At 36.2% G+C, this 13,032-nt stretch overlaps 1 protein-coding gene across 4 annotated transcripts in view; it reads left to right on the top strand.

The window, feature by feature from the left end:
- LOC106876878 (uncharacterized) overlaps positions 1-13,032 on the top strand; it is a 239,926-nt gene that overhangs the window by 20,193 nt on the left and 206,701 nt on the right. The gene's annotated exons all lie outside the window — the stretch shown is intronic.

The following is a 13,032-nucleotide window of genomic DNA, read 5'->3' as shown; positions in this document are numbered from 1 at the left end:
AACAGGGGAGATCAGCCGCTTCCCCTTGCTGGTCTGGCATCTACAGCCTAGTTTCAGGGTATTTGCCCCTTATCAATGTAGAGCAGGTGAACCACTGACCGTCTGTTCGAAGAATTATTTACCTAAATTCAGTAGAATATATCCACTGGTTTTCAAAACAGAAATATTAATATTTGTGCCTCCTGTCACAAGGTGGGTTCATCTGGGACTATATATATAATATATATATATATAATATATATATACACACACATATATTACAATATATATATATATATATATATATATATATATATATACATACACACATATATTACAATATATATATATATATATATATATATATATATATATATATATATATATATATATATATATATTTGTTACAAATAAATTCTTCTATTTACATAATATTGAGGTCTCTTTCATTCTTTTGTAGTCTTACCATTACTATTAATATGTGTATATACATATATATATATATATATATACACACACACACACACACACACACACACACACACACACACACACACACACACACACATATATATATATATATATATATATATATATATACATACATATATATATATATATATACATACATATTACATTCATCATCATCATCATCGTTTAACATCTGCTTTCCATGGCATCTGATTATATATATATATATATTACATTATATATATATATTACATATTATATATATATATATATATATATATAATATATATATATATATATATATATATTACATTAGATATATTCTTTTATTCTTTTACTTGTTTCAGTCATTTGACTGTGACCATGCTGGGGCACCGCCTATATATAACGAAGGGCATCCAGCTGTAGAAACTCTGCCAAATCAGATTGAAGCTTGGTGTTGCCATCCGGTTTCACCAGTCCTCAGTCAAATCGTCCAACCCATGCTAGCATGAAAAACGGACGTTAAATGATGATATATATATATATAGATGTATGTATATATCATTATAGATATAGGGCAGGGAATTGTCAATTAATTAATAAATTGATAATTAACAATTTTGCCAAAAAAAACCATTATCGGTAAAACTTTTGGATCTTGTTCAAAACGGGGGGCACCAGTATTTTCTTAACGAAACACTAACGAAACACTTTGAAACTTGGGACACTGGTAGAATGTGTCATATAAAATATCTTTTACTCTTAGTCTTCTTAACAAAAAAACCTACACCGCAAGTTATTTCTGTTAAAGTTGTCGTATTCTGTAATTTCAACCAATCACTGACGTCTATTCAGCTGAATAGAGTTACTGCTGGCCGGTCATAAAAATGTTATTCCCTGTGACATATTTCATCCGGTTTTTAATCGTAATTTATACGCATATATTGTTTATATAATAAATTACGCTGTGCATATCTGTGTGTGTAACAATTTTAGAGTTCAGATTCTAGAGTTAGGGTTAGGGTTAGGGTTAGGGGATTAATACGATATACACCGTTACAGCGCTAACTGTTTTCAACTGAATAGACGTCAGTGATTAGTAGAAATTATCGAAATAAGACAATTTTTTATATGAAATAAATTTGAATACAAAAATTTTTTTTCTGTTCTATAACACAAAATAGATACGTAATACGAAGTTTGAAAGTCTTTCGGTACCAAAAACACTACATAAAACATAAATGAAAACTGTGGCCCCCGTTTTTGAACAAGATCCAAACTTTTATAATTATAAATATAATTAAGGGATCAGCAACTTTTGCTGATCCCTTAATTATGTTGGAACAGTCCCTTTCCGCAAAGCAAATTAAATAAAATTTGGAATTTTTTGCGGAGGGTGTGAAAGTGTTAACAAGAACAGGACAGTGAGAACAAATGGTAAGGGCTGTTAAGCCAAGATGATAGGAAAATTATTATGTTGAATGCTAGTTGGACGTGAATGAGAGACAGAAAAATCACGTCTTCTCTATAGGAAGGCAGTGAATAGAAAGAAAGAATACCTTTCGTCACGTGTCAGCGATGAGAGGGTCAAGGAAGAAGAGTGAGAGAGAGAAGGAATGGTGAAAGGAAGAGAAGAATAGGGAAAGGTGGGAGAGAAAAACAGAAAGGATGAAGAACAAGAAAGGGAGAGAGATAGACAAGGAAGTGATAGTAATAATAGTAGAGTGTGCATGGTAATTATTAAGATAAAACTTACTTGGAAAAGGATGCATGGCGTTTGATCATATAATAATATAAATAATATATAAATATTTACATATATCCATACATATATGTACATACTTACATCTATATGTATACATACATGCATATATGGGTACAGGAAATCGCAAAAAAAACGTTTAAACACAATGAGAAACGAAAACAGAATACGAACTTTTTTTTCGAACAATGAAAAAAAAAAACAAACAGAGAAACGAGACATGCAACATAGACACAGGCATGGCTGTGTGGTAAGAAGTCTGCTTCCTGACCACAAGATCTCGGGTTCAGTCCCACTGCATAGTACCTTGGACAAATGTTTTCTACTATGGCCCAGGCCTTCTCCTTACCTGACTTCATTTGATATTTGTAAATGAATGTCACCTTTATGCAAGTGGCAACCCTCATTCACACATGTCTTGTTATGGGGAATATCACCTTTCTAGTAAACAGATGAAGATCACTGACAGGAACGGTGTCTGGCTCTAGGCAATCTGCCTCATCAAATTCTGACCAGTGAGAAAATGGATGTTAAAATGATGTTGTTGCTGATGATGATATTCCAAAGCAGATATTGGAGCTCAGCACAACATTTTGGTTCGTCAGTTCATGTTAACATAGAAAAGGGATATTAAATGATGATGATATAAATATATAGTGTGTAAGTGTGTGTGTGTGTATACACACGTATATATATATATACACATACACTCATTCATATGCACACCAACACACATATATATATATCCTTAGTTAATGTCCATTGTTCATACTGGCATGGGTTGGACAATACACATATGTATGTATATAAACTTTCCACATACACACACACACACATGACTGGCTTCCACGAAGTTTCCATATACCAGATTCTTTCACAAAGTAATGGTCATTGCAGAGCTATAGTAGAAGGCATTTGCCAAAGATAGTGCACAGTGGTATGTGTGCATGTTTGTGTGCACCCTTGTCTTTACATCACGTGGTGGTTGTAAATGAGCTTCACTATCATCCAAATAATGTTATTCCTTTCCGTTATTCTGCGAAAAACGTCTGGCCATGGGAAATATTACCTTTGTTAGAAATCGATGAAAGTTGACAGCAGGAAAGACATCTCTCTGTAGAAAATCTTCCACAACAAATTCCATCTGACTGATGCAAGCATGGATAAGTGGGCATTTAATACTGATGAAATGATATTGATATATATGTATAAGCATTTTTGAATGTGTGTGGTATTGTATTTTCTTAGTTGCCATGTACAGAGGAACGAATAGTGCCTACAGTCTCTGGAGTTCCTCTGGGATTGGTGAAATTTTTATTATTAACATTTCATTTACACAGAGGCAAGTCTACTGTAGGAATGAGCAAGGAGGAAACTCTTGAGGCTGATACTTTGGGGAGGTTAAACTAGACATAGTTGGTAAGTGCAGGACCAGATAAGGTTTGAACACAAAATGAACGATAAGAAAAGATGAAACAGCTTAGTTAGGGTTGCTTGAGTTAACATGAAGTGCAGGACCAGATAAGGTTGAACACAAAATGAACGATAAGAAAAGATGAAACAGCTTAGTTAGGGTTGCTTGAGTTAACATGAGACAGCCTGCTCCAGAGAACAGAGGCCATTGTAGTAAGCATAGGAAAAATGAAATGAAGAGAGTGTATCTATGGTTCATATGTAGGAGCATGTCTGTAAGTATATAAATGTAAATATACATACATGTGTTGTGTTTGTTTTAGGTGTTAATTAACTGGTGAGGGGGAGTGTGGTACTGCTGCTTGTGTGTATTTATGTGTAATGTTGGTATTTCTAAATTACACTGTACAACTTTTGTTTTTATATAAACACATACACACACTCTCCCACGCATTCATTCACACACAATCTAAATATAAGCTGTATGGTTTAAAACTTACTATTAAAGGCACATGAGTATATGTTATTGTCTTTGAAAGGGTGGTTAAAAATAAAAACGTACAAAACATTTGCTTGCACCTGTGGTGTCTATTGACTCTTTAAGGCAAATTTTTGAGTGGAACTTAACACTATTGCTAGAAATGTTTATCAAGCAAATCCTAGGGAATAAAGAAACTTATTGAATTCTTATTTATATATTTACCTATTTGCAATGGTGTTAGTGTTTGTTATGGAGGTTGTTTTGTTGTTAATATTTGTAGTAGTGACATTTGCACTGGTGTGTAGTGGTCTTTGTAGCTATAGTAATGTTGGCATTGATAGTATTGAGTGTCTTAGAATGAATATTGGGAGTGGTGATAGTGGGCTAAGAGTGGTAGTGCTAGTGGTGTAAATGGTAGTGGGGGTATTAGCAATTGTTGTGTTGATGTTGGCATTATTGTTCATTGTTGTTGTAGTGGTGTTAGTGTACCAGTGTTGTGGTGTTACTGATCAGTGTGGTGGTAATGAGAGCAGTAGTAACAGTGTAGTATTGGCAATAGTAGTGTTTTTCATAGTAGGATAGAATTGACAGTTGTTATGCTGGAGTATTACTGTTCATGGTAGTAGCATAGTATTGATAGAAGTTGTATTGGTGTGATAATAATGGCAGTGTTGGTAATAGTAGGGTCAAATTGATGATGGAGTTATTCTTTAGTGTAGTGACAGTTGTGGTGTTGCTTATTGTAGCATCTGTTCAGAGCAGGAATTCATAAATCCACCCCCAACCAATCAGTTTCTCTGCTGTTATTCGGCTCATACAGCTGGAATAACTTTGTTTTTATGACTTAAAGACTCTTGCTATATATATATATATAACATCCAGAGATACATGCATACTTGTGTGTGTGTGTGTGTGTGTGTGTGTGTGTGTGTGTGTGTATGTATATATAAATATATATATATACACATACATATGCATGTATATATGTATGTATATATATAAATATATATGTGTGTGTATGTACGTATATATGTATAATATATATATATATATATATATATATATATATATATATATATATATATATACGTGCGGATGACACGTAAAAGCACCCACTACACTCTCTGAGTGGTTGGCGTTAGGAAGGGCATCCAGCTGTAGAAACTCTGCCAAATTAGATTGGAGCCTGGTGTTGCCATCCGGTTTCACCAGTCCTCAGTCAAATCGTCCAACCCATGCTAGCATGGAAAGCGGACGTTAAACGCAGGGTGTTTGGGCTAAATTTGATAGTTTGCATAAAAAAAAACCCCCACCAATATAACATACAAAAATAAAGCACTTCTGAAAATCAAAAAATATCAACTAGATAACAGTTCACTCAAAATAGCTGCCCTCAGCTTTCACCAAGGCCTCAAGATGGCTCTGGAACCTGATGCATGTGTTCCTTACTATGTCTCTGGAAATATCTTCAAATACCTCCATGATCATAGCCACCACTTCGGCCTTGGCATTGCAGGCAGAGCAGTTGGTATGCATGTGTTTTGAGTGGAGAAGAGTTTATAAAAATCTTTTGCAGTTTTCTGTTGTTAACTATTTTGGTCAAGGGATAATGGTTTTATTGAGGACCTAGCACTATACAGCAGGAGTCATTGCCTCCACTCCAACTTATACTGGTTTAAGATAACTGGCACTCTGTCACTTATGACAACAAAGGTTCCAGTTGATCTGATCAACGGAACAGCTTGCTCATGAGATTAACGTGCACGTCGCTGAGTACTCCATAGACATGTGTACGCCTTCACATACTTCTCAGGGAGATTCAGTGTGATACAGAGTGGGACAAGGCTGGCCCTTTGAAATACAGGTACTACTCATTTTTGCCAGCTGAGTGGACTAGAGTAACATGAAATAAAGTGTCTTGCTCAAGAACACAATATGCCACTGGGAATTGAACTCATGACCCTATGATCATGAGCTGAATACCCTAACCACTGAGCCACGTGCCATCACTGGTTTAAGATACTGCAAAGGAAATTGTAGCATGTGATTTGAGGTAGATTTGGCTGTTATTCCTAGCATATTTAGGTATAAGCTCTTAGACTTGTGGGTACTGTTGTAGTTATTAGTGATATCATTATTCACCCATTAATGGCTACTCTTATAAGACATGAAACTGATAAATATATATACTTTATGCATGCATGTGTGTGTGTGTGTGTGTGCGTGCTAAACCAAGTTGTTAATTTGGTCACTCATTGTTCTCTAGCCTATAAGCACTTTAACAGACTGAGCATCTGATATTCTCAGACCATGAATGTGTTGGTCCTCATGGTCAGAATACAAAATTGTTTTATCATTGCAGATCTTTCTAGTTGATGACTTCATTTCTAATGATGGGATTGACAAGGGAGTGTTCGACTCAGTGTAGAACAAATATGTCAATGACCTTGTTCATAAAGCAGTGGAATCGACTCAGTGTAGAACAAATATGACAATGACCTTGTTCATAAAGCAGTGGAATTTCTATTTTATTGAAGACTAGCAGAAATACCCGGCTTTGCCCGGGTTAAAGATAATAATGAAATCTAAAAACGCCGTCTAGACTACGCAACCCTCAACCGTTAGTAGCTACGATACCATATTTCTACATTAATAACTCTCCAATCCATGCCAGCATGGAACATAGACATTAAGTGGAATGCCAGTCTCTCATCTAGGAGGGCCTTGAAATCAATGTTACCAACTGGGGACTATGTGTGTCGTAGTGATAATAAAAAGACCCAAAGGAGGTCTGCAACGAAATAATTTTACTCAACACTTTGCAAGTGAATCAGTGGAGGCAAAGATGCGTCTCATTTACTTGACAATTTATGCACCACATTGCAGAAATCACAATCAAAGTATATCTGAAAGGGTAGTCTTACACTGTTGTACCGTTGAATTACAAATAATGCTCATCTGTTATGTTAGGGTTAAAATTTCATCAACATCAAAAATATATGAATTTTCATGGGAGTTATGGCCGTTATACATAGAATATAATTTCCAAATTTCATAAAGATCCGTTCAGTACTTTTGACGTAGTTTTGGATAAGAAAACAAATGACTAATGTGTGTGTTTGTGTACATGTGTTTGTGTGTGATGGGTGTATATATGTATAGATATCTGTATGCATGTATATATATGTATATATGTGTACATATTACATGTACATCTATATATATATATATATACATCTACACATGTGTATACATATACATGTATGCATATAGATCTATATCTATATATATATATATATATCTATGCATATACGTGTACATATACATGTATATGTATACATATACATCTCTTTCTCTCTCTTTCTCTCTCTCTGAAAGTATCTGTCATTACAGTATCGAAATGTGATTGTTTCAGTTAGTGGAATAACGTGTACATATACATCTATATGTATACATATACATCTCTTTCTTTCTCTCTCTCTCTGAAAGTATCTGTCATTACAGTATCGAAATGTGATTGTTTCAGTTAGTAGAATAGTTTCATTTTTAAAGTGAAAGTATTTGACATGAGTGTTTTTGTTTCACTTTTGACACGTAATACTTAAATAGTGGAGGAGATATTATGTTGCTGTGGGCTCGAACTCTGCAAGAAGTTAAAATTTTTTTTGACTAAAACACAACTGGAACCCTAAGTAAGGCATCTGTAAAATTTGAATGAAATTGGTTGTGTAGTTCTCGAGTTTTAGGGATTCACACAGACAGACATACATACAGACAGACAGACAGACAGACACACATTCTCATTTTTATATATATAGATATTTATGCCCTGTGCCAGGTATGGGCAGTTTTTTCTAAGAAGTGGGTTGCATGAGACATAACTCATCATGAGGTGGATTACACCACAAAGAAATTTATAATAATTTTTCATTAGAAGTGTCATTCAGAAACTCGCTTGGGTTGCACCTTGCCCATGGCTGTCCTATGCCAATATGCAGTGACAAAAGTCTCTCTCTCTCTCTCCCCTTCTCTCACTCTCCTCTCTCTCTCTCTCCCCTTCTCTCTCTCTCTCCCCTTCTCTCTCTCTCTCCCCCTTCTCTCTCTCTCTCCCCTTCTCTCTCTCTCACCCCTTCTCTCTCTCTCTCCCCTTCTCTCTCTCTCCCCTTCTCTCTCTCTCCCCTTCTCTCTCTCTCTCCCCTTCTCTCTCTCTCTCCCCTTCTCTCTCTCTCCCCTTCTCTCTCTCTCCCCTTCTCTCTCTCTCTCCCCTTCTCTCTCTCTCTCCCCTTCTCTCTCTCTCCCCTTCTCTCTCTCTCTCCCCTTCTCTCTCTCTCTCCCCTTCTCTCTCTCTCTCTCCCCTTCTCTCTCTCTCCCCTTCTCTCTCTCTCTCCCCTTCTCTCTCTCTCCCCTTCTCTCTCTCTCCCCTTCTCTCTCTCTCCCCTTCTCTCTTTCTCTCCCCTTTCTCTCTCTCTCTCCCCTTCTCTCTCTCCCCTTCTCTCTTTCTCCCCCCTTCTCTCTCTCTCTCTCCCCTTCTCTCTCTCTCCCTTCCCCTTCTCTCTCTTTCTCTCTCTCTCCTTCTCTCTCTCTCTCTCTCTCTCTCTCTCTCTCTCTCTCTCTCTCTCTCTCTCTCTCTCTCTCTCTCTCTCACATTACACACACTGTTAAGAAAGAAAGGAGAGAGAGATTGTTCAAGGTTGAGCTTGGCAAGAATTACATAAATATAAAACAGCATCTAGAAAGGGGCTGTTAACCCCCACATCATTGTTGTATGATGTACATTTGTGTGTGTGAGTTTATGAGTATACAAGTAGCCGCACCCATTGTCTATTATTTTTGGTATTTATTCTTTAGTGTCAAAACCTTAATTTAAGTTTTTATCCCCTTTGACTTTTATATTCTACCTAATTTGTTATTTATATTTTTTTAGTTGTTTTCTTTAATTTCTTGTTTTTCAATGTTCTCTGTTGTTGTTGTCTTGATTAAACTTTGTCATCTCTTTCCCTTCTCATGTTTGTCACCCCACCACCTCTCAGTGTGTCTAGATTCGTTAGATCTTTTTTGTTACCTCTCCCTATCTATCACCCACAGTTGTCACTGGTAATTTGATACTCTTTGTGTGTGTGTGTGTGTGTGTGTGTGTGTGTGTGTGTGTGTGTGTGTGAGAGAGAGAGAGAGAGAGAGAGAGACAGACAATCAGGCTAAATCTTTGGTGTATATGAGTTAAATAAATTTAAAAAAGGGTAAGAGGTACGAAGGTTTCAGAGAGAAAGTAGGTCTCTCCCCTTCTAAAATGACCCTACCAAATAGTTCTAATGCTGATAGTTCCTTATCATTTTCATTCCTGGCCCCTTCCTCTGAGAATACTTAAACTAGAGGCAATTAATATGGTTTTAAAGTTGAATAAAAAAAAACTTTAAAAGCAAAAATCTTTGGTATATCACTAAAAGCACCACAGTATAAGTGGTATGTGATTGGGTTTCACTGCTCAGTACTGTCACTTCACTAATACTCCTGAGGAAAGGAACATGTGTCAGTTTTGTTATCTCTCTGCCAACTTTAAGACACCTCCTTCTACTGCCCTCTGTCCTCCAACCCCCCAACCCCCGCCGCCCAGCTACCAACAGACTGTATCCTCCACTATCCGTGACCTAATTTCCTCCTCCTCCTGTCTCCCCCCACCACCTCTAACCTCATTGTCTGCACCCCTCGCACTCCCACAATTTACTTCATCCCCCAAATCCACAAACCTAACAACCCTGGCCGCCCCATCGTCTCCGGCTGCAACTGCCCCACCGAACTCATCTCCAGACACTACACACCACCACACCACACACCACCATACCACACCACATCATGCCACCCCACACACACTAGCACTGACCACTTCCCAGCACCCACACCAGCATACACACCAGCACATGCACACGTCAAGGTCATCAACCCCCTTCCACATGCACATACACGCTTTCACATACGCACGCACACCTTCGTTTTGGGATCACCACTACTTTATTATCTCCCCTTCTTCATAGCTCTCTTGTGTGACCGCTCTGTCTGGCATTCACCATGATAGATCGCTAGCCACTAAACCTTTTTCTATTTTCTCTCCCTCTTTATTTCTGTGTTCCTTTCTGTCAAAGAGCATAGGTGCTATTTATGTGCCACTGACACAGAAGCCAGACAGCTGCTTTGATGTTTATATCTGTATATATATAAAAGGCAAGGTGTGTGTGTGTGTGCGCGTGAATGTAGTTTATGCACGTCCACAAATTAGCACACATGTCACTCCAATTTTAGGAGGACATTCGTCATGACCCTATCTGCATTTTCGTCAGCTTTTTCTCTCAGAGACACCCGTGTATAGCTGTAAAAATCAATTTTCAACCATAACTTTTACCAATTTTGAAGTTTGCTAACATGGCGAAGTCAAAGTGTGCATAAGCGCGTGAAGGAAAGAGAGAGAAATTGTATGTTTGTGAGAGGGGGAGTGAGGGAGAGATACAGATTGTTTGCTAGCGTCTAACAAAAAAAAGTAAAGAAAAAGTGGGAGAGGGAGACAGAAAGCGTCTAACGAAAGAAAAAGTGGGAGAGGGGAGTAAGGAAGACAGTGTCAGCATTCAGGAAAAATGAAAATGTAAAATGATTTTTTTTTTCTTAAACATGAGATATAGTTTCAAATATAGGATGTTTTTGAAAGACACTATATTTTATAATGAAATTATATATACTTTCTCACACAACAATTAAAATATATTTATTCTAAATCATTCATCTTTCTCCCCCCTCTCACTCTCACACACACGCACATATACTACTTTGAGAGCGAAAGAGTTTTGTTTATATTTCACACTGAAGAAAAAGGTTTATTGACAATCTATTTATTTAACAACAATGAAACAAAGAGGTATGTAACAATTTGTCAGTGAATTACACAATATAAATAGGTAAAATTTCCCAGGCTTCCACCACCACCACCAACCCGTTTTTCGGACCACAAAAAGGGTTTGGTAATTTTTTAGATTAACACCAGCACGATTTCCACTAGGGTATTAGGGTTAGGGTTTTAGGGTCAGGGTTAGGGTTTTAGGGTTAGGATTAGGGTTTAGGGTTAGTGTTAGGGTTAGGGTTAGGATTAGGGTTGGTGTTAGGGTTATGGTTTTAGGGTCAGGGTTAGGGTTAGGGTTTAGGGTTAACCTACAAGGGACAGGCTCCTTATTTTTTGGTTAAGGCTGTTGGTAAGTTTTCCTAAGTTACTCTACTCCAGATCCCCAATGCAAACCTTCAGATCAACCTTCTTCTATGCAGATCTCTAATGCAACTTAAAAAAAACCCAGTCAATGAGAGGAAATAACCAATAAACTGATTCCTTATGGGATTTCCCAATCAAATTGCTAGCAAACCATTTTCAGAACAACCCTGTATATTGAATCCTGTTCATATCTGCATTCATGAATCCTTAAGCTTTTGATGCTGCTAAACACTGAACCTGGTCAATCATTGTTGAAATTACAGTTGTATGATTATGCACAACCCAGATAGAATCCTATTCATTTCTCACCACCTGGTCCCACCCTGTGTTATAAGAAAGCAAAGCAAAATGAAATGAAATGTAGAGCAACATTTTTTACAATTTTTTTAATAAATCTAAGACAAAGTACAAGACAACTATTAACTGAAAAGATAACGCAATCTAGCTCCAAAGAGAACAAGAAGAATAAGATATAGAAAGATAAAAAGAGAAAATAAAACATAACTATGGAGAAGTAAGATATAATCTCTAATTGTTAGCAACCTCAATTAAAACTACACCTTGAATGATGTGAACAGTAATGGTCTAAATAACAAGTTTTAGTCAAAAAAATTAAGGGCGACAACTTTGGAATATTAATTCAGTGAAATTAATTAGCCCTTAAAAGCTTGTAGTACCTTCTTTATATAAATCTCTCAATCTTATTAGAAACTACAGATTTTGACAAAATACAGTTAATTCAGGATAAAAACCATAAAAGAATCTAACTATTGGCTGAATTTGGATGAAACTTGCTGAAATGATATACTGATTGTTAGTGTACGTTGTAAATGTCGATTTTGCCTGTTGTTATGTTCTTTCACCTGCCTTGGTAGTTTGAATACAGTTAAGTTGGTTACATAAGTGTTTTAGCCTTATTGGACCTCATCAGTGATACATAGATTACTGTAAATCTTAGAATGGCTTGTGAATTATATATATGACTGTGCAGACCTAAGATCAGAGACATTACAAATTTGTTAGATCACACAATCTAATATATAATTTCCTTATTTAAAGGATAAGGTATGATTTGAAAGGGATTTCATCAGTGCTTCAAGCAGATAGAAGCATCCTTGTTTGTTCACCATTTATTGGTATATTGAAATGAAGTTTGGAATGTTATCAAATTATGATGAATAATACTATGACATGAAAATGGATGCTATTGTATCATGGCACCAAGTGGGTTAATTAAGGTATCAACTGAGTTACTAATATTTAGATTGCGATGAGCAGGGTTAGGGTTAGATTGTTAGATTTGATTAACTGATGACTCAATTTTCAGTCAATGTTGAGGACTATGAGGATTTGAAACTTGAAACTGTTGATTACGCTAATAATAGTCTGTATCATTTCAGCCAAGGTTAAATCAGTTTTGTATGGAAGACACTCATTCAACTTAATGAAAGTTGATCTGATTCAGGAAAGTGACTGGCAATTACATTGATAAATTTCAAGTTTTATCTTTTAAAAATAATCTTCTGAAGTGTTTATCAAGAATGCTCAATGAGTTATAATAATCTTCAAAATGTTGTACTTTACAAGTAACTTTTTTGTTGTTTTTTCTTTTGTATTTTGATTAAAAAAAAAAAATTAATATTAAATCTAAATTAAAAGGAAAGCAGATTACTGAATCATTGAAGCATCTTGTTTTTG

This window comes from Octopus bimaculoides, chromosome 6 (assembly GCF_046866305.1).
Source record: "Octopus bimaculoides isolate indiv1 chromosome 6, ASM4686630v1, whole genome shotgun sequence".
In the NCBI taxonomy this organism is placed as follows: domain Eukaryota; kingdom Metazoa; phylum Mollusca; class Cephalopoda; order Octopoda; family Octopodidae; genus Octopus; species Octopus bimaculoides.
This window is presented reverse-complemented; position numbering and strand designations above follow the sequence as displayed.